The 20,767-nt window shown below is 47.0% G+C and overlaps 1 long non-coding RNA gene and 1 pseudogene across 1 annotated transcript; one reads left to right on the top strand and one right to left on the bottom strand.

Moving 5' to 3' along the window:
• Window positions 1-13,335, bottom strand: LOC105611675 (uncharacterized). The gene is made up of 3 exons (XR_001043104.4): window positions 13,215-13,335; window positions 1,129-1,337; window positions 1-224 (listed from the first exon to the last, which is right to left on the bottom strand). It is a non-coding gene; the product is annotated as an uncharacterized LOC105611675 (long non-coding RNA).
• A 354-nt stretch (window positions 13,336-13,689) lies between these two features.
• LOC101118964 (snRNA-activating protein complex subunit 1-like) lies at window positions 13,690-20,353 on the top strand (annotated as a pseudogene).
• The last annotated feature ends 414 nt before the right edge of the window (window positions 20,354-20,767 follow it).

Below are 20,767 nucleotides of genomic sequence, written 5' to 3'. Positions count from 1 at the left end.
AAGAGTAAAAATCTGCATTTTATTTCTAACAAGCCAACTGTGTGGGCCCCAGGGGAGGGCTGGGGAGGTGGCTGAGCTGGTGGGTTTGGATGACCCTGGTGCCCGGCAGGTGCCCATGTGCCTCCCTGCCACTCCATCTTCCCACCGTAGGACAGAGGCTCTGTTCATGGACATGAACCCAGAGGCATTTAGTCACTCAGTGATGACTTCCTCTTCAGAGTGGTCTGTGGAAGGAATAGAGCTTGTCAAGGAGGGAAACGTCTTTAGAACTTCTATTAGCCTTTTTGCTCAAGTTACACATCCTGAGTAGCAAACACGCCAAACCTTGGTGGCTTAAAAATCCACTGGTTTTTTATTTCTTGTGATTCTGTGGGTTCTGGGCTTCCCCAGTGGCTCAGTGGTAAAGAATCTGCCTACACTGCAGGAGACACCAGAGATGTGGGTTTGAACCCTGGGTCGGGAAGACCCCCTGGAGAAGGGAATGGCAACTCACTCCAGTATTCTTATGGGGAAATCCCATGGACAGAGGACCCTGGTGGGCTACGGTCCTTGATGTCACAGAATCGGACACGACTGAAATGACTGAGCACACTGTGGGTTCCATCCATCTCCCGTGGGGTGTCCTGTGCAGCTTGTCCAGCAGGAGCTGAGCCAGGGCCAGCCTGCCCAGGCAGCCTCCTCCCCTGTGGGGCTCTCTCCTTGTGGGGTTCATCCTGAGCCCCGTCAGGCCTCCTGGATGCCCAGGCCTGGGTGTTGGTTCTGCTGGACTTGCCTGGTGCGGCCATGGCCCCGCCTTCAGCCCACCGCGGGTCTCTGTCTCCAGAGCCGTGCTGGTGCAGGTGGACGGGGCACAGAGCCCCTCTACACAGTCACCCTGTGTGATTTACACCTGAGGACCCCTATCTGAGACCAGGACAGGGACCAGCCCGATGTCCCTTCAGGAGTGAGAGAGGACCCTGAGCTCTCCCTCCTGACCCGGGCCCCGTGGCCACGGAAGCGGCCCCTGGACGAAGCTTCACCAGCAAGGGACCTAGGTCTTGAAAATGTCTGAAGGTGTCTCTGCATCCAGGCTGCTCATGCAGAAGTGGCTGAGCTGGAAAGGCACCACCCGGTCCAGTGAGGAATTACCTTCCTGCGTGGCTCAGAGCCGATGCCAAGTAGACATGGACGCGAGTGCGGCCCAAGCGGGTGTCCAAGTCCCCAGTTGTGGCCCCAGGTCCCTTCATGAGAACAATGGTCTGGGGGTCCCCTCTGGGCCCTGATGCAGTCACCAGCTCCCTGTGGGTAAATTCTGCTGCCCCGTTCTGGTTTCTGGTCAAGCTCTGTTCAGAAAGATGCTGGGAAGAGGAAGCTTTGAAATGAAATCTTTTTATCTTTAAATTTTTTCTCCTTGAGCGAGTCTCCCCAGTTTTTCTTTCATTTCCCTCTCACCTTGTTCTCCCTGTTAAACAGTTTCCCCCCCACCATAGAAGCGAGTCGTTTCCTTAAATCTGATCCATTTATTCAGTTCCCTTTTCTGCGCTTTCACAGCAGGCAGGTCACCTCTCCCTGGGTGACTCTCAGGATTTTCCTTCTTTTTCTTTTGACATTTGTTCTCATGAAGAGAGTGCTTTCACGGGGCTGAGCTCAGCCTCTCACTTTCACGAGATCAGGGATCTTAAAAACATTTTCTTGGAGCCTCAAAATGTTCTGTGCATTTTTCACAGCAGTGACATTTCTGTAGGATTAAACATTTTGCCCTTTGTTTCTTTCCCTGGAGAGTTTGTTTTTGTTGCTTCGGGTTTTTTTTTTTTTTTTCTGTTTTGTTTTTATTGAGGTGTGGTTGACATCTAACATCATATAGGTAACAGGCATACAATATAGCGATTCGATATTTGTACATTCTGTGGAATGATCACCCCAGTTAGTCTAACAAATGTTGATCAGCATCCATATTACAGAATTTTGGTTTTTTCCTCATGAGGAGCACTTTTAGGGTCTATTCTTAGCAGCTTTCACATATGCATACAGAATTATTACCTACAGCCGCCATGCTGTATGTGGCATCCTCATGATTTATTTATTATATAACTACAAGTTTGCAGCCTTTGACTCCCTTTTGCTCACGCCCCGACCCCTGCTATCCCCTCTAGCCACCATCCGTCTGTGTTCTATGTCTATGAGCTCGGTGCCTGTCTGCTGTTTGAAGTGAGGTCACACAGTGTTTATCTTTGTCTGACTTACTTCACTGAGCATAATGCCCTTGGGGTCCACCCGAGTGTTGCAAATGACAGGATCTCATTCTTTGTGGCTGAACAAATACTGTCCCATTGTGTGGGGAGCACATCTTTATCCATTCAAACACTGATGGACATTTATGCTGTTTCCAGATCTTGGCTGTTGTAAATAATTCTGCAGTGAACATGAGGGTGAAGATCTTTTCAAGTTACTGTTGTGTTTTCTTCCGATAAATATCCAGAAACGGACTTGGAGAATTTTTTATAAGTGTGCTAACTGTTCATTCATTAACTCAGGGATAAGGATTTACCAGTTATCTCTGTTGGCTCAGACATTAAAGAATCTGCCTGCAATGCAGGAGACGCAGGTTCGATCCCTGGGTCAGGAAGATCCCCTGCAGAAGGGAATGGCAACCCACTTCAGTGTTCTTGCCTGGAGAATCCCATGGACAGAGGAGCCTGGTGGGCTATGGTCCTTGGGGTCACAAAGAGTTGGACATGACTGACACTTCCTGTCTCCTGAACACAGGGTTATAGTAGTGACTAGATAGATGAAGCCCATGGAACTCATTATTTTGTATTCCGAAATGGTGAGTAACCGTTGCCTGAAATCTTATGGTTTCTCAGTTTTCTGACAATCGTGTAGATGTAGCTGGCAGCTCCTGTCCATTTTGCTCTAAGTTGGTGTCATGAGCCACGACCAGGAATGATGAAGCTTTAGACAAGGAAAAACAATGGGTCTCTGGGAACCCCAGGCAGCGGTGTGAGGAAGGGTCAGCAGTTTAGTTAAACGACAGTGTTTTAAGTGAATGCTCTGTAACTGCTTCATCACTACCCCCACTTAGAGCCGGATGTCCTCTCGTTCAGCAGATAGACGGCAAGGTGATGGTGGGTGACGGGACAGAGAGCCAGCAGTGGCAGGAAGAGTTGGGATGAGTGGCCGCAGGCACTACGGCCAGTCTACTAGCCCTGCCTGCTTCCTGAGGTTTTCGCCTGATGGTTTCAGCAGAAAATCATCCCAGCCCCCACCCCCTTCTCCTCAGGCATCTTCTCAAGCTGCCGGCTCTGTTAGTTCACAGCGTCCTGGGTGGGTCACAAACCCTCGGGGACACGAATCCTTGTTCTCTCTCTGCTCTGTGCCTGTGACCACGTCCAGTGCTCGCCGGGGTTCATTCGGCCCAGGATTCCACCAGCCCCTGGGGAATGTATCATAGCATCATCTGGACACCAAGAATTGCCCTAAGTGATGGCCTACGGGGAAGCTGGTAACCATGGGCTCTCGGGTGGGGCTCAAAGTCTTAAATTTCATTCAGTTGTTCATATGGGGACAGGATGCTGCTGTGTGAATAAGGAAGATGTGAATTGCCGTCATGGAGGACTTGACAATCCCAAATTCATAGGGACAGGAGTTCAGGACGAAGTCTTCCTGGTTTCCCCAAACCCCTTGTTTTAGGGCCTGTAGAAGGGGGAGCCTGGTGGGCTGCCGTCTATGGGGTAGCACAGAGTCGGACACGACTGAAGCAACTTAGCAGCAGCAGCAGCAGCAGATGGGAAAAAGGGAGGAGGGAGAAAATGGCCTGAGCAGTGTAGACAGCTGACCTGGGTGTTTCAGGTCAGAAACCATCCCTTCTTAAGTTTCCCTAAATTCCTAAATGTTGGCTCAAAACTCAACATCCAGAAAACTAAGATTATGGCATCCAGTCCCATTACTTCATGGCAAATAGATGGGGAAACAGTGGAAACAGTGACAGACTTTATTTTGGGGGGCTCCAAAATCACTGCAGATGGTAACTGCAGCCATGAAATTAAAAGACACTTGCTCCTTGGAAGAAAAGTTATGACCAACCTAGATAGCATATTAAAAAGCAGAGACATTACTTTACCAACAAAGGTCCATCTAATCAAAGCTATGGTTTTTCCATTAGTCATATATCGTTGTGAGAGTCGGACTCTAAAGAAAGCAGAGCACAGAAGAATTGATGCTTTTGAACTCTGGTGTTGGAGAAGACTCTTGAGAGTCCCTTGGACAGCAAGGAGATCCAACCAGTCCATCCAAAAGGAATTCAGTCCTGAATATTCATTGGAAGGACTGATGCTAAAGCTGAAACTCCAATACTTTGGCCACCTGATAGGAAGAACCGACTCATTGGAAAAGATCCTGATGCTGGAAAAGACTGAAGGCAGGAGGAGAAGGAGGCGACAGAGGATGAGATAGATGGATGGCATCACCGACTCAATGGACATGAATTTGAGTAAACTCTGGGAGTTGGTGATGGACAGGGAGGCCTGGTGTGCTGCAGTCCGTGGGGTCGCGAAGAGTCAGACACAACTGAGTGACTGAACTGAACTGAATTGAAATTCCTCTCCATCATGAAAACAGGTTAAAGGCGTAGTTGTCAGAGATCTTGTGTTTCAAACCTGTTATTAAATCAGAAGCCATCAGCAGTGACCCTGCTCCTCGATACTCGGGGGCTGTGGTGGGCAGGGGGGACTGTGTGCCTGGGAGGTCCCGCTTCCCAGGTCTTTCTCATTTGGGACCGGACCCTTGCCAAGTGTCCTAGTAAATCTACATCCATTATTTAAATTTGTAAAATACAGGGTTTAACTGTATTTCATACTGTTTAACTAAATTCTGACTAAAGTACTATTTTGAAAAATTTATCCAAATAATGTGTACACAGTTTAAGGACTCAAGTGGAACTAAAAGGCTTTCAAGGAAATAACTTCCGCCTGCCCCTCTACTCATGGCAGTGCTGTGCCCCGACGGCAAGCAAAGCCCTCATTTCTGACAGTGACCCCCCCCACCTCACTCCCACCCCTTCTCTGGTCTCTAAACAATGTGCTTCTTCTGCTGTTTCCTGATCTGGGTCTTCTGCCTGCTTCTGTAGTATTCGGAGGGCTGGCTTCTCCTTACATGGGCGGCTCCCACCCAGCACCCATCCCTTCCTCCTTCCTCATAACAAATCCACATTTCATATTTTGGTAAAATAAATACTGGTTCCACAGGGGCTTCCCTGGAAATTCAGTGGTGAAGGCTCTGTGCTTCCGCTGCAGGGAGGCGAGGTTCCATCCCTAATCAAGGGACTAAGATCCCACAAGCCTCTCGACAAAACACAAAAACAAGACAACAAAACTGGTTCTTGTGTTAACTACAGAGAAAATCACTTCTGGATGGAGTTTGCTGTTTACAGTCCTTCTGCCACCACCCACCCTCAAAGCCACAGGGCCCGCATTTCCTTTCGCCAGGTTCTCTGTGTGTCTATTGTTCAGTTTTCCCTGCTCTTCCACGCGCCTGTCACATGCTTGGGAGTAGCCGCTGGAGTGGACATGGTTCTGACCCCTCCACTCCATTGGCTCCTTGCTCCCCACCCCCATCTGGACGGTCCCGCAGGCCTGCCCCCTGCTCCTCCTGTATTGGGCTCCTGCTTCCTGGAGTCTTGTCTCGTATCTTCTTTGCTTCACCCCCTCATTTTGCTGGAGTGCATCCTCCAGCAGGTTCTTGAGAACGGGGTGGGGGTGCTCCTCAGCCTGACCTATCAGCTGTCACCCCTGTCCTGCTTGCTTTGTTCTCATTCACAGAACTGGCCTTGAGGGTGGGGAGGAGCTGAGCTCTCACCTAGGCACATGTGTGTCAGGACTCCGTCCTCTGGGCCATGACCCAGAGAGTTTGTTGGGGGCGGGGGTGAGGCAGCCTTGGAATGTAGACATTCGCCGCCTCTGGGAGGTGATGCAACTGGAGTCTGGGCTTAAGTGACGATTGATGATCAGAGCCTGGAAACCAAGTCTGAATTGGACCGTCCGCTCCACCAGCCAATACCCCAGCATCTCCAAACAGACAAACTAGAACCAGGGCTGTGGGGCGACTGGGACAGGCTTTGGGGAAGAGGTGAGGACAGGCAGGGGGTAAAGAGAAGGGGAGTGCGGTTCCAGGTAGTGAGTCACGGCTGCAGGTGATGGTGACAGAGACGTGGAGAAGCAGCGGGTGGAACAGCGGGGGTGGGTGGGAGACAAGCTGACCAGGAGGGTGATGATCAGAGTCCCGGCAGGTGCAGGTAGCCCCTCCCCACTCCCTCTGATCTCAGCCCATGACCCTCCTGAGAAAGGTTGCTGGGCTGAGAGAAGCATCTTCAAAGTGCTATTTGAAGGATTCAATGACTTATCACAAATGAGCAAAGCCCTTGTGTATGTGTGTGTCTGGTCAGTCTTGTCTGACTCTGCAACCCCGTGGATCGTACCTGCCTGGCTCCTCTGTCCATGAGGATTCTCCAGGCAAGAATTTTAGAGTGGGTTGGCCATTTCCTCCTCCAGGGAATCTTCCTGACTCAGGGATCAAACCCATGTCTCTTGTGTCTCCTGCATTAGCAGGCGGGTTCTCTACCACTGCACCACCTGGGAAGCCTAAGCAAAGCCCTTAATAAAGTACAATTATTTTCAGCCTAGAAAAATCAACCATGATTGCAAAAGACCTTGAATGCCAATCTGAGGAACACTGTTCACAGGCAAAGCAGGAATGGAAGGTCCTTCTTGGGGAGTGGCAGGCAGTCCCAGGACAGAGCTGACCTCCTGGCCTCTGTGGCCGGGCCTGCCCAGTGGCCAGCGGATCCTGCTGCATCTGCGCTGGATCCTGTCAATTCTCAGTGAGGGAGGAGATAGATGGGCTCCAGTTTGGAAATTTACAATCAACCAGCCTCCTCTTTGCATTCCCTGAGATAAGAGGTAGATGGGCTCCAGTTGAAGAAGGAACAGCCAACAAAAACAGGTAAATAGCCAATCTTTGTCTCTTGTTAAACACCTCCAGGGGAGTAATAATGGCAAGGACAAAGAAAGGAAAAAATCCTGTCTGATAAGGAAGACAGGCCCAGAAAGGCTCTTTTGAGTCAAAAGCCAGAGGATAATTCCAGGCCACAACAAGTCTTACTCCTCCCAGAAGCCTTCACTTCAAGATCCATCGTGGCGAGGGTGTGCGTGTGCATCCCAAGGGAGGGTCCTGAGACAGTAGGGACAAAGCAAGGTAATTGGCTTAAGGGAAGACACTGACCCAGAAAACTGACCCTTTATATAGGATTTAAACTTCCCAAAGGCATAACTCTCTCTCTGAACTCACCCATGTGTCTTTTGACAAGTACTTTTCTTTCCAATAAACTTCTTTCTTTACTCTCTACCTTCTGCCTCATTGAGTGAGTTCATTCTTAACTAGGCAGGCAAGACTAGGGACCCTAGCCCTAACTGCTGGCACCTGTGGTCCAGTGGTTAGGACTCTTGGTCTAGGAGACTGAGACCCTGCTTCTAGCTACTGCTTGCTGTCGCTAGCTGCAAGCTGCCACTTACTACTGTGTGCGTCCAAAATCACCAGGAGGGAGCCCAGTGGAAAATTTTGAGCTGCAGTGAGAAATCGTGTACGGTCTTGGAAACTAAAGATGTTCCTTTAAAACAAAAAATCAGTGCTTTTTAAAGTCAAGTGACAGCATTGACCATTATCTGCTCTTTTCCCCTGCCAGCTCTCAAGTTTTCTTGGGATGTTATCAGGGCAAGGATCAGAACAATGCTTGCTTCTGTTTTGTTTTTAACCTGAATCATGAGTGACCAATTGGGAGATGTAGGCCAAGCAAGAAGGCTTCTCTGATGCTGGACTTTTGCAAAAACGTAGAGGCTTGCCAGTGTCCGCGTATTTCCTCGTCTTTCCCCAGGGAAGGTCCTTTCTGCATTTGGTTGTCAAGGGCCACTGAAGATTGTTTGGGAACTTGACCGCTGTGGCCACATCCTGGCAGAATTTCTTGCCTACTGTTATTTATTATTCTACAAAAATCAAACAAGCGAAAGCTGTCTCTCTCCAAAACAAACCCCCAAACCCAAACACACACACGTGACCCACAAACACACACAGAGTGACCCACAACACACACACACACACACACAGAGGGACCCACAACTCTGCTATGGTTGGTGCTGAGGAGGACGTGTCTTAAACAGCAAGCACAGCCTTCACTGGACTGTGGGACCATTGGTACATTTCTCTTCCTGAAAGAGGGACTCCAATCAAAAACGAACATTTTGGGGGTCCCCTTTTATCCAGTTTAGTTTTCAGGGGTCTGGTGGGGTCATCCAGGGACTGGTTCCCGTCTTCATTGTGTAGAGCTCACGCCCCCTTCCCCTTTGACCTTACACCTGCTTCCTGGCGATTCATGACCCTCCGGTCCCCACTGGGGGGTGCTGGGGGCCAGGCCGCATGGTCTTCAGCTTTCTGCTGAGGTTGAGGAGCCTGAGTCCATCAATGGGAGACCACCTGCTCTATGAGGACCAGTGGAGAAGCATGAACCTGCTGTGGGGCAGAGGGGGTAACAAGTTGATGACACCTGACATTTATCCAATGTCTGCTGTGTTTGGGCTGAAGCCTTGTTCATCTCTGTCTCATTTAACCCTCAGCAATCCCCTGGTGGCTCAGATGGTAAAGCATCTGCCTACAATGTGAGAGACCTGGGTTCGATCCCTGGGTCGGGAAGATCCCTGGAGAAAAAATGGCAAGCCACTGCAGTACACTTGCCTGGAAAATCCCATGGACTGAGGAGCCTGGTAGGCTACAGTCCATAGAGTCGCAAAGAGTTGGACACGACTGAAGCAACTTAGCACAACCTTGTGAAGTATATCCTGATTCCCACTTTACCAATAAAGTGAGGATCTGAGGCTCAACAACCTGCCCAAGGTCACATGACCCAAAAGTTAGGGAGCCACTACTTTTTAAAAAAACTTTCAGGGACTACCCTGGTGGTCCAGTGGTTAAGACTTTGTCTTCCAATGCTGGGGGTACAGGTTCGATTCCTGGTCAGGGAACTAAGGTCCCATATGCTTTGGGCCTGAAAAATCAAAACATAAAACAGAAGGAACTTCATGCTGATGTTTGGCAGAAACCAACACAATGCTGTAAAGCAATTACCCTTCAGCGAAAAATAAATTTTAAAAAAAGAAGCAACATTGTAACAGATTTAATGAAGACTTAAAAAATGATCCACATCAAAAGTATCTTTTAAAAAATTCCAACTAAGTCAACATTTTAAACCATAATATTATATAGTCTTCCTGGTGAGACCCACATCTATGGATTCTCCTGGGTTGCTTCCATTCCATGGATAGTTGAATGAAAAAGGCTGTCATTCTCATTTTCACACATAAGAACTCTAAACTGTGCCTTTAAGAGGGTGTTTGATGGCATTTAGTTGTTGATAAATACAGTCTTGTATTTAACACAGATCTTTTCCTCTTTTGCATTTTTCTGACCTCTCTGATGACTGTTTTGTTTAGAGAAGCTCTGAGTCAGCAGCATTTCCGGGGACCTGCAGAACGAACTCCAGCTGGAGCGGGAGAAGGAAGACTTACAGGCCTGTTCCTTGCCTGAGCTCGCCATTCCGCATCAGCACGGTGCGGAGACCAGCTCTTCTGCAGGAAACAGCCATCAGGGCTGCTCATCCCAATTCAGGAGCCACTGGCCACGGCGGTTGAGTTACATTTAAATTCGTAAAATAAAATAAAACAGAAACCCAGTTCTCAGCCCCACCAACCACACCGCGAGGCCTGATCCCCCACGTGGCCGGAGGTGCCATGTGGGCAGCTCGGATGTGGAATGTCCACCTGACAGAGTCTGCTGGATGCCTGCCCATGCCAGCTGCCCCTCACCAGGCCCCACGGCCACGGCCACGGCCACAGCTGCTTACAGAGCCGGGGCAGACCCAGTTTCCAACACCTGGAGTTCATTTTCCTAGAGATAAGTCTACACAACTTCATATTTGAGAATGAGACATGGTCTCTTTTTTCAGGGCGGAGAATCAATTAGCAAGATAGACATGAAACTGGGGCAACTACAGGTGATTTTTATTAATTGCCATAACCATTTCTTCAATTTATTTATTTCTTGGAATTTTATGTAATGCAAGTTATTTTAGATTTTTGTTTAATGAATGTGATTAATTTATTACAAAGGATCTGTTTTTTGCTCCATTTTGTGAGCTCTGTGAATCACTGATTACACTTTAAGTTTCAAAGGTAGATTGTTGCTTTTCTGTATCTAATATTTTTGTTAAAGGAAAACCTTCCTTCTAGTAAGAACACAGAATGACCAGGTCTGGATGATGAGAGGCTTGGCTCATTAAACACGGGAGGCGTCTGCAGCTAGCAAGCCTGGTCTCTCCACTTTCACAAAGTCTGTGCCCAGGGTCCCCATGTGCTCTGCAGTGCCCTGAGGTGGGAACCCCAAAAGGTGCATGGGGGCTCTCTCTAGTTGCGGCAAATGGGGTACTCTTCACAACATGCACTCCTCCCTAGTTGAGTTTCACCAAGATGAATCCACATGCTGGCTACGCAGCTTTTTAAAATAATACAGAGAAGAAAAGTGCGGCCCAGGTTTGTGGGTCACTGGTGGGAAGTCAGTGGCAGGGCCAGGCCTGGACCCACACAGACTCAGAAGGATAGGGAACCAACCGGACAGGAGGACACTATTGCCCAGGCCAGGAGGTGAGGGGGCAGGCCCCATCCTGAACCCCAGATGCCCACCAGTCTAGGTGGCTGCTCATAGGAGGTGGTGTAGCCATGGAGAAGGAAGTGGGCTGATCCAAGGAGGGGAGGTAGGGGGAGGGTCCTGGGAGAACAGAGGGCTCCTGGAGCATGTCTGCCCACTGCAGGCAAGAAGGCACCTCTGTCACCAGCCCCTGTGGCTGTCAGGCTCGGGAGCAGGGGCAACGGGCAGCTGCTGGGCCAGGGAGGCGGGGGGTCACAGGCCTGAGGAGAGTCCTGACGGTTCAGGGGGAGGGAGGAGAGGGAGCCCTCCCTAAGAAGGGGCTGCTGGGGACCCTTAGCTCAGTTCCTTAAGCTGAAGGACTGAGTGTACCTCTCCTCCTGTGACCCAGGCAACCTGTGGCAGGATGAGAAAAGAGAGAGGACGAATCAGACCAAGACCGCCTGAACTCAGGCTGGAGGTGCGGGGAGCAGGGACGGGGCAGAGGGGGGCTGGTGCTGCTGAGAGAGCTGCAGAAATGGGGCTTCTTGGGATCTGGGCCCAGGAGACGAGGGAGGGCAGCAGGGCCCCTGAAGGGAGGGGCATGCAGTGGAGCAGTGGACACTCAGGGAGGAGAGGGATGTGGTCAGGGGTGGAGTGTGGACAGTTACGGGAGCTGGGAAGTGTGGGTGGTACAGAGCAGCCCCACTCGCCACGACTAGAGAAAGCTGCATGCAGCAATGAAGACCCAGGGAGGGCAGCAAAAAGTAAGTGAACAGTATAGTGTTTGCACACAACCCCCGCATACATGCCTGCACACTGTGAGTCATCTCTGCATTTCTTAAAATCTTAATACAACGTACACGTTGTATGGACAGTTGCTGGAGCACAGAAAATTCAAGTTTTGCCTTTTGGAACTTTCTGGAATTTTGCGGGTATATTTATGATTCAGTTAGTCGAATTCAATGATGAGGAACCCATAGATATGAGCACCAACTGCATATTAACACCACTGAACTATATACTTAAAAATGGTGAAGATGGTCAATTTTGTTTTGCGTGGCTTTTTTTCTCACCATGCACACAAACCAAAAAAAAAAAAAGCAAAAACAAAAATTCTTAGAGGCCACTGCAATTAAGCACCTTTTGCTCTTACCCTTGGGGATCAAATCTATTATCTTTTTTTTCCTGCACATTTTCCCCGGGCATTAGTTAATTGAACCTCAGAGCCACAGACTGTCAGGGATCACTACATAAACTTGCTTTATGTGTGTTCTGTTTAAAGACACCTAATTCATGTATATTCAACAATATACTGTTAGTTCACTCACAGTCAACAGCACTGTAACTGCAGCCTGAGCAAATCATACCTGACACGGTTTTCTCCCTAAGATACATCATAGCTTTTATTTAGGACACCGTACATTGATTTAACCCTACACATTGGGACCATTTTAAAAGCAAAATTACTCCTCCCTCAAAACAGAATTAACCAGAAATGTAAAAATGTGACTCTAAATAGTCCCTGAAAAGGATACTTGCTACAGTACAAGAGAAGGAACAAGAAGGCAGCACCCAACCTTGTCTGACCTCAGCCGGGAATGTGCATTAGGTGACTCAAATTTTTTGCCATGAGCATTGACTTTGGAGTTAGAAATTTTAGCAAGTAGGCAAGCTTGCAAATTGCAAAATCCACAAATCAAGGACAATTGACTGTTCTGGGAATGGGTCCAACAAGAGGTGTTCAAGACCCTTTAAACCTTCCTGAAAGGAGGTGAAAATGAGATCTAAGAAGAATATCCCAAGATCGTGAGCAGAAAACGCATGATAAAGGTTTCAGTTCTCCCCAGAGGAACACAATGCAAGCCCAACACAGTTTTTCACGGAAATTGAAAGGCTGGTTTTAAAATGTATATGGGAATGCAAAGCGTCAAGAAAAACCAGGATCCTCCTGAGGAAGCCACAATTGCGTCAGACATTATAGACTGCTGTATGTATGCTCTCTCAATTAATCCTTATGGCAAAAGAGTCATTCCCTGTTTTACATATGAGAACACTGAGGTTTGCAGAGGTTAGTGACTCACCCAGGGCACACAGGAGGGGCAGGTGGCACCTCCAACACCCTGGTGAGTTCCATATTTCTCACTCACTCACACACACAGACAACACACTCACACGTACACTTACACACACACACTCACTCACACACACACGGAAATGGGGGGGCACCAGCTCACACCCGTTGGGGCTTGTGTGCTGATTAGTTACTCAGTCGTGTCTGACTCTTTGCAACCCCATGGACTGTATCCCTCCAGGTTCCTCTGTCCATGGGATTCTCCAGGCAAGAATACTAGAGTGGATTTCCTTGCCCTCCTCCAAGGGATCTCTCTGACCCAGAGATCGAACTCAGGTCTCCTGCATTGTAGGTGGATTCTTTAACATCTGAGCCACCAGCGAACCCCTTGAGCCCCTTCATTTTAGACCGGAAGCTACAGGAAAAGCGAGTCTGGACCAACCTTGGGGCAGATTTGGGCCTCTAGCCCAGCGTCGGTCCTGGTTCAGTGGGTCTCCGCGGGCTGTCGAGGTCTCAGCGTGATGTGGTCTGCATCCTCCTTGATCTTTCATCGCTTTTCTGATGTATTTTGTTGTGGTCAAGTTCCTTTAACTGCTCTGCCCTTCAATTTCTGTAAAATGGAAAGAATCATTCTTAAACCCATGGGTGGTTTGAAGATTAAATTAAATAACACTGAGATCACAGTGTCTGAACCTGGAGAAGCATTCAACAAATGTCAAGAACTAGTATCATTTATCATTTAAATGCATCATTTAGAACCACGATTGTGTAAGACATTATAGATGGCTGTACATATGCCCTTTCAGTTAATCCTTACAACAAAGGAGTCATTCCCTGTTATACATATGAGAACACTGAGGTTTGCAGAGGTTAGTGACTCACCCGGGGCACACAGTAGCAGCAGGTGCACTTGCAACATGGTGGTGAGTGCTCCTTGGATTCTGCTTTTTTGCCATCTTCTTCTCCTCACAGGAGCCGTCAATCAAGTGTAGCCGTCAATCAAGTGTAGCCGTGTGAAGCGCGTTGCCGTTGCTTTGGCCCATGGAGGCATTCTGCTGTCTGTCCTCCACTCTGTTTTGTCTGTGTGTCGGGACTTACCCTGTATAGCTCTTTATTCTTGCCTTTTTAATTTAACATTATAATGTTAGCACATTTCAAAATATTTAAAAAACGCAGGCATGCCTCATTTTATTGCATTCCACTTTGCTGCACTTTGCAGATATTGTACTTTTTACAGATAAATATTTTAGAAAACTGACAAATAAATATAGGGAAAAAAAACCCCACTGATGAAGACTTATTTCTTCCCCCAGTGCATTGAGTGGGTGACCTTGAGACAGTCAGTTGTAATTTTTGAGACAGTTATTAATTTTTGATCAAGAGAAACATGATCTTTGGTGGCTCTGCTTGTCTTCCCAGGTGGTTCAGAGGTAAAGAACCAGCCTGTCAATACAGGAGATGTAAGAAATGTGGGTTAGATCTCTGGGTCCGGAAGATCCCCTGGAGGAGAGCATGGAAACCCACTCTAGTGTTCTTGCTTGGTGAATCCCCATGGACAGAGGAGCCTGGCAGGCTACACTCCATGGGGTCACAAGGAGTTAGACACTACTGAAGCGACTTAGCGCACACGTGGGCCTGTGAATGTTGGCGCAGGGGTAGGTCAGTGTGACCTCCACCCCAGGATGCGGAGCAGTCCTGCACCCCCCTCCCCCGTGACTCCTCTGTTGCCCCAGCAGGCACCCCACCCTCACCTTAGCAACCACTCATCTGTTCCCCATGACTGGGGTTTTATCTTTGTGAGAGGAAAAGCACAAAGTTTTTCACAATCTGGACTTTGCCTATTGCTTTAACAAATCATTTGTTTTTATCTTAATCTTGTTTTGTTTATTTTTGTTCAAAACTTGGTCCAATGTCATTTCTCTGGAAAACACCCTTTGACCTCTCTCACTGTCATCTGGTTCACATACTTTCTGGCTCAGACAGTGAAGAATCCTCCTGCAATGCAGAAGACGTGGGTTTGATTCCTGGGTCATGAAGATCCCCTGGAGAAGGAAATGGCAGCCCACTCCAGTATTCATGCCTGGAGAATTCCATGGACTGAGGAGCCTGGTGGGCTACAGTCCATGGGGTGGCAAAGAGTTGGACATGACTAAGCGTATTAGTCAATACACTTTTCTCTGGGCTTCCATAATTTCTGTGCATATTTCTAATCTCTCAAATGTTTTTTGGATTCTTGGTGGCACACCCTGTGGGATCTTAGTTCCTCAACCAGGGATTGAACCCAGTCCCTTTGCAGTGAGAACTCAGAGTCCAAACCACTGGATAGCCAGGGAATTCCCTACCATTATCAGTTTTAATCTCTGTTAGAGTTCAAGTTTCTTGAGGGCAGAGATTATGCCTATTCCAATTTGTTTCTCAACTGCCTATTAAATATGCATGTATAAATATATAACGTGCAATTACTTATTATTTGATTCATAGATAAGTAACTAAGAGAGATGCTGAAGAGGGTGACCCGGATTCTCCTAAGACTGGGTGAAAAGTAACTAAGAGAGATGCTGAAGAGGGTGACCTGGATTCTCCTAAGACTGGGTGTCTGGTTGCTGGAGTTGAGAAAAAACAAAAGGGACAGCATGTAGTCACTTTGAAATGTAAGAATTTGAGAAAGCTTCTTAGAAAAAAAAATCAGGTTCCATATTTGTTAGCTATTGCAACCCCACACACATGCTCAGGTATTCCAGGACAAGTGTTTTAGCAAATATCACTGTACATGGTGACAGGAGCTAGAGGAGTTGGCTCAGGAGAGAGGACCATCTTTCTAGTTCTAGAGAGGGGCTTGGCATCACTGCCAAAGTCAGTGGGACTAGGTAGTGGGGCTCCAGACCCCTGACCTCAGTTTTAGTCAGAGTTCTGCTTTCATTTCAATTTGAAGAAGGATTTTTACTGCTTAAAAAAATAAAAGCTGGGAGCATCGCAACCTTAGACCAAATAGCAATGCAGCCCACGTCCAGGCTGATTTGCCAGCTTCCCCAAGACTCATTTCCACTGAGGCTTTCTTCAATTAGGCCCTTTTTTCTGGCATTTGATGCTATTCACAGTCAGAATCCACTCTTGTCACACTTGCTTGAGTTTCTGCCATGTTCTAGAAACTCTCATTTGTTTGGATAGTTCTCTGGTGGGTCATTCTGGGAAGGTGCTTTCAGCCAAGTCCTGAAACTCCCTCATCAGGCGACAGGCACATCATCTCCCTCAGATTCCTGCAGTGAGAACCCTGCTCCATGGATAACTGTGTTAGCAATCAATAATCCTTTCACTGAGACTGATTATTTTTATTTATTTATAGTGTTCATTGTGCAGCACGAAATGATGAGACTTCTAAATAACAGAAATAATACCACCTTGATTCCAAAATCAAGTCTGGGATTAGTGTTATAATTTAGTAGTGTGCTAAGAAATCTCAATAACCTCAGATATGCAGATGACACCACCCTTATGGCAGAAAGTGAAGAGGAACTAAAAAGCCTCTTGATGAAAGTGAAAGAGGAGAGTGAAAAAGTTGGCTTAAAGCTCAATATTCAGAAAACGAAGATAATGGCATCTGGCCCCATCATTTCATGGCAAATAGATGGGGAACAGTGGAAACAGTGTCAGACTTTATTTTGGGGGGCTCCAAAATCACTGCAGATGGTGACTGCAGCCATGAAATTAAAAGATGCTTACTCCTTGGAAGGAAAGTTATGACCAACCTAGATAGCATATTAAAAAACAGAGACATTACTTTGCCAACAAAGGTCCATCTATCAAGGCTATGGTTTTTTCGAGTGGTCATGTATGGATGTGAGAGTTGGACTGTGAAGAAAGCTGGGTGATGAAGAATTGATGCTTTTGAACTGTAGTGTTAGAGAAGACTCTTGAGAGTCCTTGGACTGCAAGGAGATCCAACCAGTCCACCCTAAAGGAGATCAGTCCTGGGTGTTCATTGGAAGGACTGATGTTAAAGCTGAAACTCCAGTACTTTGGCCACCTGATGTGAAGAGCTGACTCATTGGAAAAGACTCTGATGCTGGGAGGGATTGGGGGCAGGAGGAGAAGGGGACGACCGAGGATGAGATGGCTGGGTGGCATCACCGACTCAATGGACATGAGTTTGAGTGAACTCTGGGAGTTGGTGATGGACAGCGAGGCCTGGCGTGCTGCGATTCATGGGGTTGCAAAGAGTCGGACACGACTGAGCGACTGGACTGAACTGAACTGAACTGAAGTGATGATGAACTCGTCATGTCTTTAACCATAGTGTCTTATTCCAAATGAGAGGAGTGGCAGGTGATGGCCTCAAGGGGAGGGTGATGATGGGATGGGAGGACGGGTTTGGGAGCAGGAGCTCTGGATGAGGAGGAAGAGCAGGTTCCATGGGTTCCTCGGGAGAGGCACCCCAGCAGGAAGACTCCGGATGTAGAGCAGGTCTGAGTGATGACAAGACCCAGGAGGAGACACTGCTGGGAGGCGGGTGACTGCGTGCAGTAAGGTCAGTGGAGCCGAGGTCAGCTCTCCCGCAGCTGGTCGGATGGGTGACGAGGGGGCTGTGTGGGCCAATGCCTTTCTCCTCCGCCGGGGTGAATCTCTCAGGCTGTAATCGTATCCACCAGTGCCACTTCCTTCTTCGTGTTGTTCTTCCTGGAGTCCCTCTGCCTCAGTCCTCCTCTGGCCACTCACCTGTCCACTTTTCGTTCCCACACTTCGTGGATTCAGTCTCATCTGCTACTGTTTCCAGCTGATCTTTATCCTTGGGGAATTAGACCTTTAAAAATACAACTCTGTGGTCATTTGAATGAGGCTTGGGGAGGAGAGGAGATAAAACATGCATTCAATCTGCCATATTCCCCCCTTTATTTTCAGTATCGTTAGGCTGAAGGAAAGTGATGACACTAAATAGTGAGACAAAATGGGAGACCCCCTAACTTTTTCAGGGGTGGTGGGTTACTCCTCCTTGTTAGAGGTCACTGATTTCTTGTTTTGAAGACAGATTGTAGAGACCACTCTGGTGGCCTAGGGATTAGGAACATGTGCTTCCACTGCTGAGGGCACAGGTTTGATCCCTGGTCAGGGAACTAAGATCCCAAAAGATGTGTGGCATGGAAAAAAAAAAAAAAAGCGAAAAAAAAAAAAGCAGACTCTGAAGAATTGAGATGGATGGAACAAATGTCACAAATGAGATGAGACCAGTCAATGAGGACTCTCTAGACAGGAAATGACTTTAATTATAATTCACTTTGATTATAATTCACTCCTTGTCTTGATGGAAACTCACTACTTACAAAAAAATGATATTGGGAAGAATCTCTCTTCCTTTTTATTATTACTTAATAGTTTATTTTCCATACTTTCCTTCTGATTAACACAAAAGGTATTAATTACTAAATACTTAGCTTCCTCCTCAGCTACCGCCAGCAGCTGGACTGCACGTGGCATGCTTCCTTTGTAGACATGGGGCTCCTGTAGACTTGAAGGACGACTTCGAGCCACTGCTCAGCTACTTCCAGGAGATGGATAGTGTACACTTCGAGGACTTCTCTAAGCTCTGGAGGAGTGTGAAGTTTGGAACCATCTTCTGTGGTAGAATGAGAAATTTAGAAAAGAGCACATCTGCAAAAGAAGCTTTGGCTTTGGCTTGGTGATATTTTTTACCTCCATACACCTTCCAGATCAGAACTGGTATTTTGTATCTGTTATATGGATTATATAATACCCAACTGTGTCAACTAAAACAAAAGATTAGAGTTGCCCTGAAGGATTGGGATGAAATTTTAAAATTTCAGCAACATTTGATAAATGCACAACATTTTGAGGCAGCTTATATTTTTAGGAAGCTACGACTAGACAGAGCATTTCACTTTACAGCAATGCTTAAATTCCTGTCATACAGAATGAAGAAAAAATTTAACGAGCTGAAATTACTGAAGAATTTAAGGACCCAAATGATTGTATAATGACACTTTTCACTTATGATGTATTAGAGGAAATGATGAATGTTCATGACCATTATCAGAGAACAAAACATGTAACTTCAGCTGATAAGTCCAATCTAGAAAAATCCCTCAACTTGATAAAGGATAATTTTTTAAATAATATCAAGAACATAGCTTTGGAGCATCAGCAGTGGCACAAAGACAGAAAGAATCCACCCTTAAAACTGAAAGTTAAAGATGGAGAAGAAAAGAGGGAGAGAAATTCACAACAATCAGAGAGATGTGAAAGGGCAGCATCATTAGTGAAAATAAAATCAAAGGCCTTTTCAGTTGTTACTGAGGCATCGAAGTCAAAAAGGCACCGTCAGGTCAAAGTTGACTGTTCTGACTCTGATTCTGCACCCAGTCAAGTACAAACCAAAGCCACTAGGAAAAGAAAAAACAAAGAAATGTTGAAACCAGCAGGAAGTGAAGTATCTTCCAGAGCCAGAGGTGACACGCATAAGGAAGATAAATCTTTAAGTCTGAGTATGCCTGTGGTTATAGAAGAGGATGAGGAGAACAAAAGTTTTAGTGAAACAGAGTTCACTGCACCTAAGAGGAGAAGAAAACAGAGAACAAAAAGCCTGGTGTAGAGTACTTAATATTGAAGTCTCTGACAGAAAAAATTTATACAGGTTCATCTCTACCAATATTTTTGGACACCCCATGCAAAGAGCTGACTCATTAGAAAGACCTTGAGGTTGGGAAAGACTGAAGGCAGGAGGAGAAGGGGATGACAGAGGAGATGGTTGGATGGCATCACTGACTCAATGCACATAGATTTGAGCAATTTCTGGGAGATGGTGAAGGACAGGGAGGACTGGCATGCTGCAGTCGATGGAGTTGCAAAGAGTTAGACACGACTGAGCGACTGAACAGCAACAACTACCATTTTTCTAGATTCCACATGACCCAGCAATCCTACTCCTGGGCATATACATGGAGAAAACCATGATTCTAAAACATGCATGCACCTCAGTGCTTATTGTAGCACTATATACAGTAGCCAGAACATGGGAGCAACCTGTGTCCATCAACAGAGGAACGGATAGAAAAGATGCGGCACATATATGCACATGGAATATTATTCAGCCATAACAAGGAATGAGATTTTGCCATTTGCAGAGGCAGATCCTCTGGTGGCTCAGATGGTATAGAATCTGCCTGCAATGCGGGAGACCTGGGTTCAATCCCTGGGTTGGGAAGATCCCCTGGAGGAGGGCATGGAAACCACTCCAGTATTCTTGCCTGGAGAATCCTCATGGACAGAGAAGTCTGGAGGGCTGCAGTCCATGGGGTCACAAGGAGTTGGACACGACTGAGCGACTAAGCATAGCACAGAGATGTGGATGGACCTAGGGACTGTATACAGAGTGAAGTAAGAAAGAGAAAACCAAATATTGTACATTAACACACATGTGTGTAATCATGACGATATTTTGAAGATAGGGTGTGAAGCACTTGATAAAATTTGCTTCAGATATGAAATGAAAGCTTATTGGGCAGAGTTCAAATAGAAAATATTTGTGTTTAACAGTAAAATGTGTCCAAGTACTGGTTACCTGTTATATTAAAGTAAGCTATTTGTATTGTTAACTTGGTTATAATAAAATAATAGCATTAAGTTGTAAAAATAAAAAATACTTAGCTTCCCTGATAGCCCAGTTGGTAAAGAATCCAACTGCAAGGCAGAATATCCCAGTTCGATTCCTGCATTGAAAAGATTGCCTGGAGAAGAGAAAGGCTGCTGCTGCTGAAGTTGCTTCAGTCGTGTCTGACTCTGTGAGATCCCATAGACGGCAGCCCGCCAGGCTCCCTCGTCCATGGGATTCTCCAGGCAAGAACACTGGAGTGGATTGCCATTTCCTTCTCCAATACATGAAAGTGAAAAGTGAAAGTGAAGTCGATCAGTTGTGTCCGACTCTTCACGACCCCATGGACTGTAGCCTACCAGGCTCCTCCGTCCATGGGATTTTCCAGGCAAGAG

This window comes from Ovis aries, chromosome 10 (assembly GCF_016772045.2).
Source record: "Ovis aries strain OAR_USU_Benz2616 breed Rambouillet chromosome 10, ARS-UI_Ramb_v3.0, whole genome shotgun sequence".
NCBI lineage: Eukaryota > Metazoa > Chordata > Mammalia > Artiodactyla > Bovidae > Ovis > Ovis aries.
Note: the sequence above shows the minus strand (reverse complement) of the source record. Positions and strands in the feature narration are given on the sequence as shown.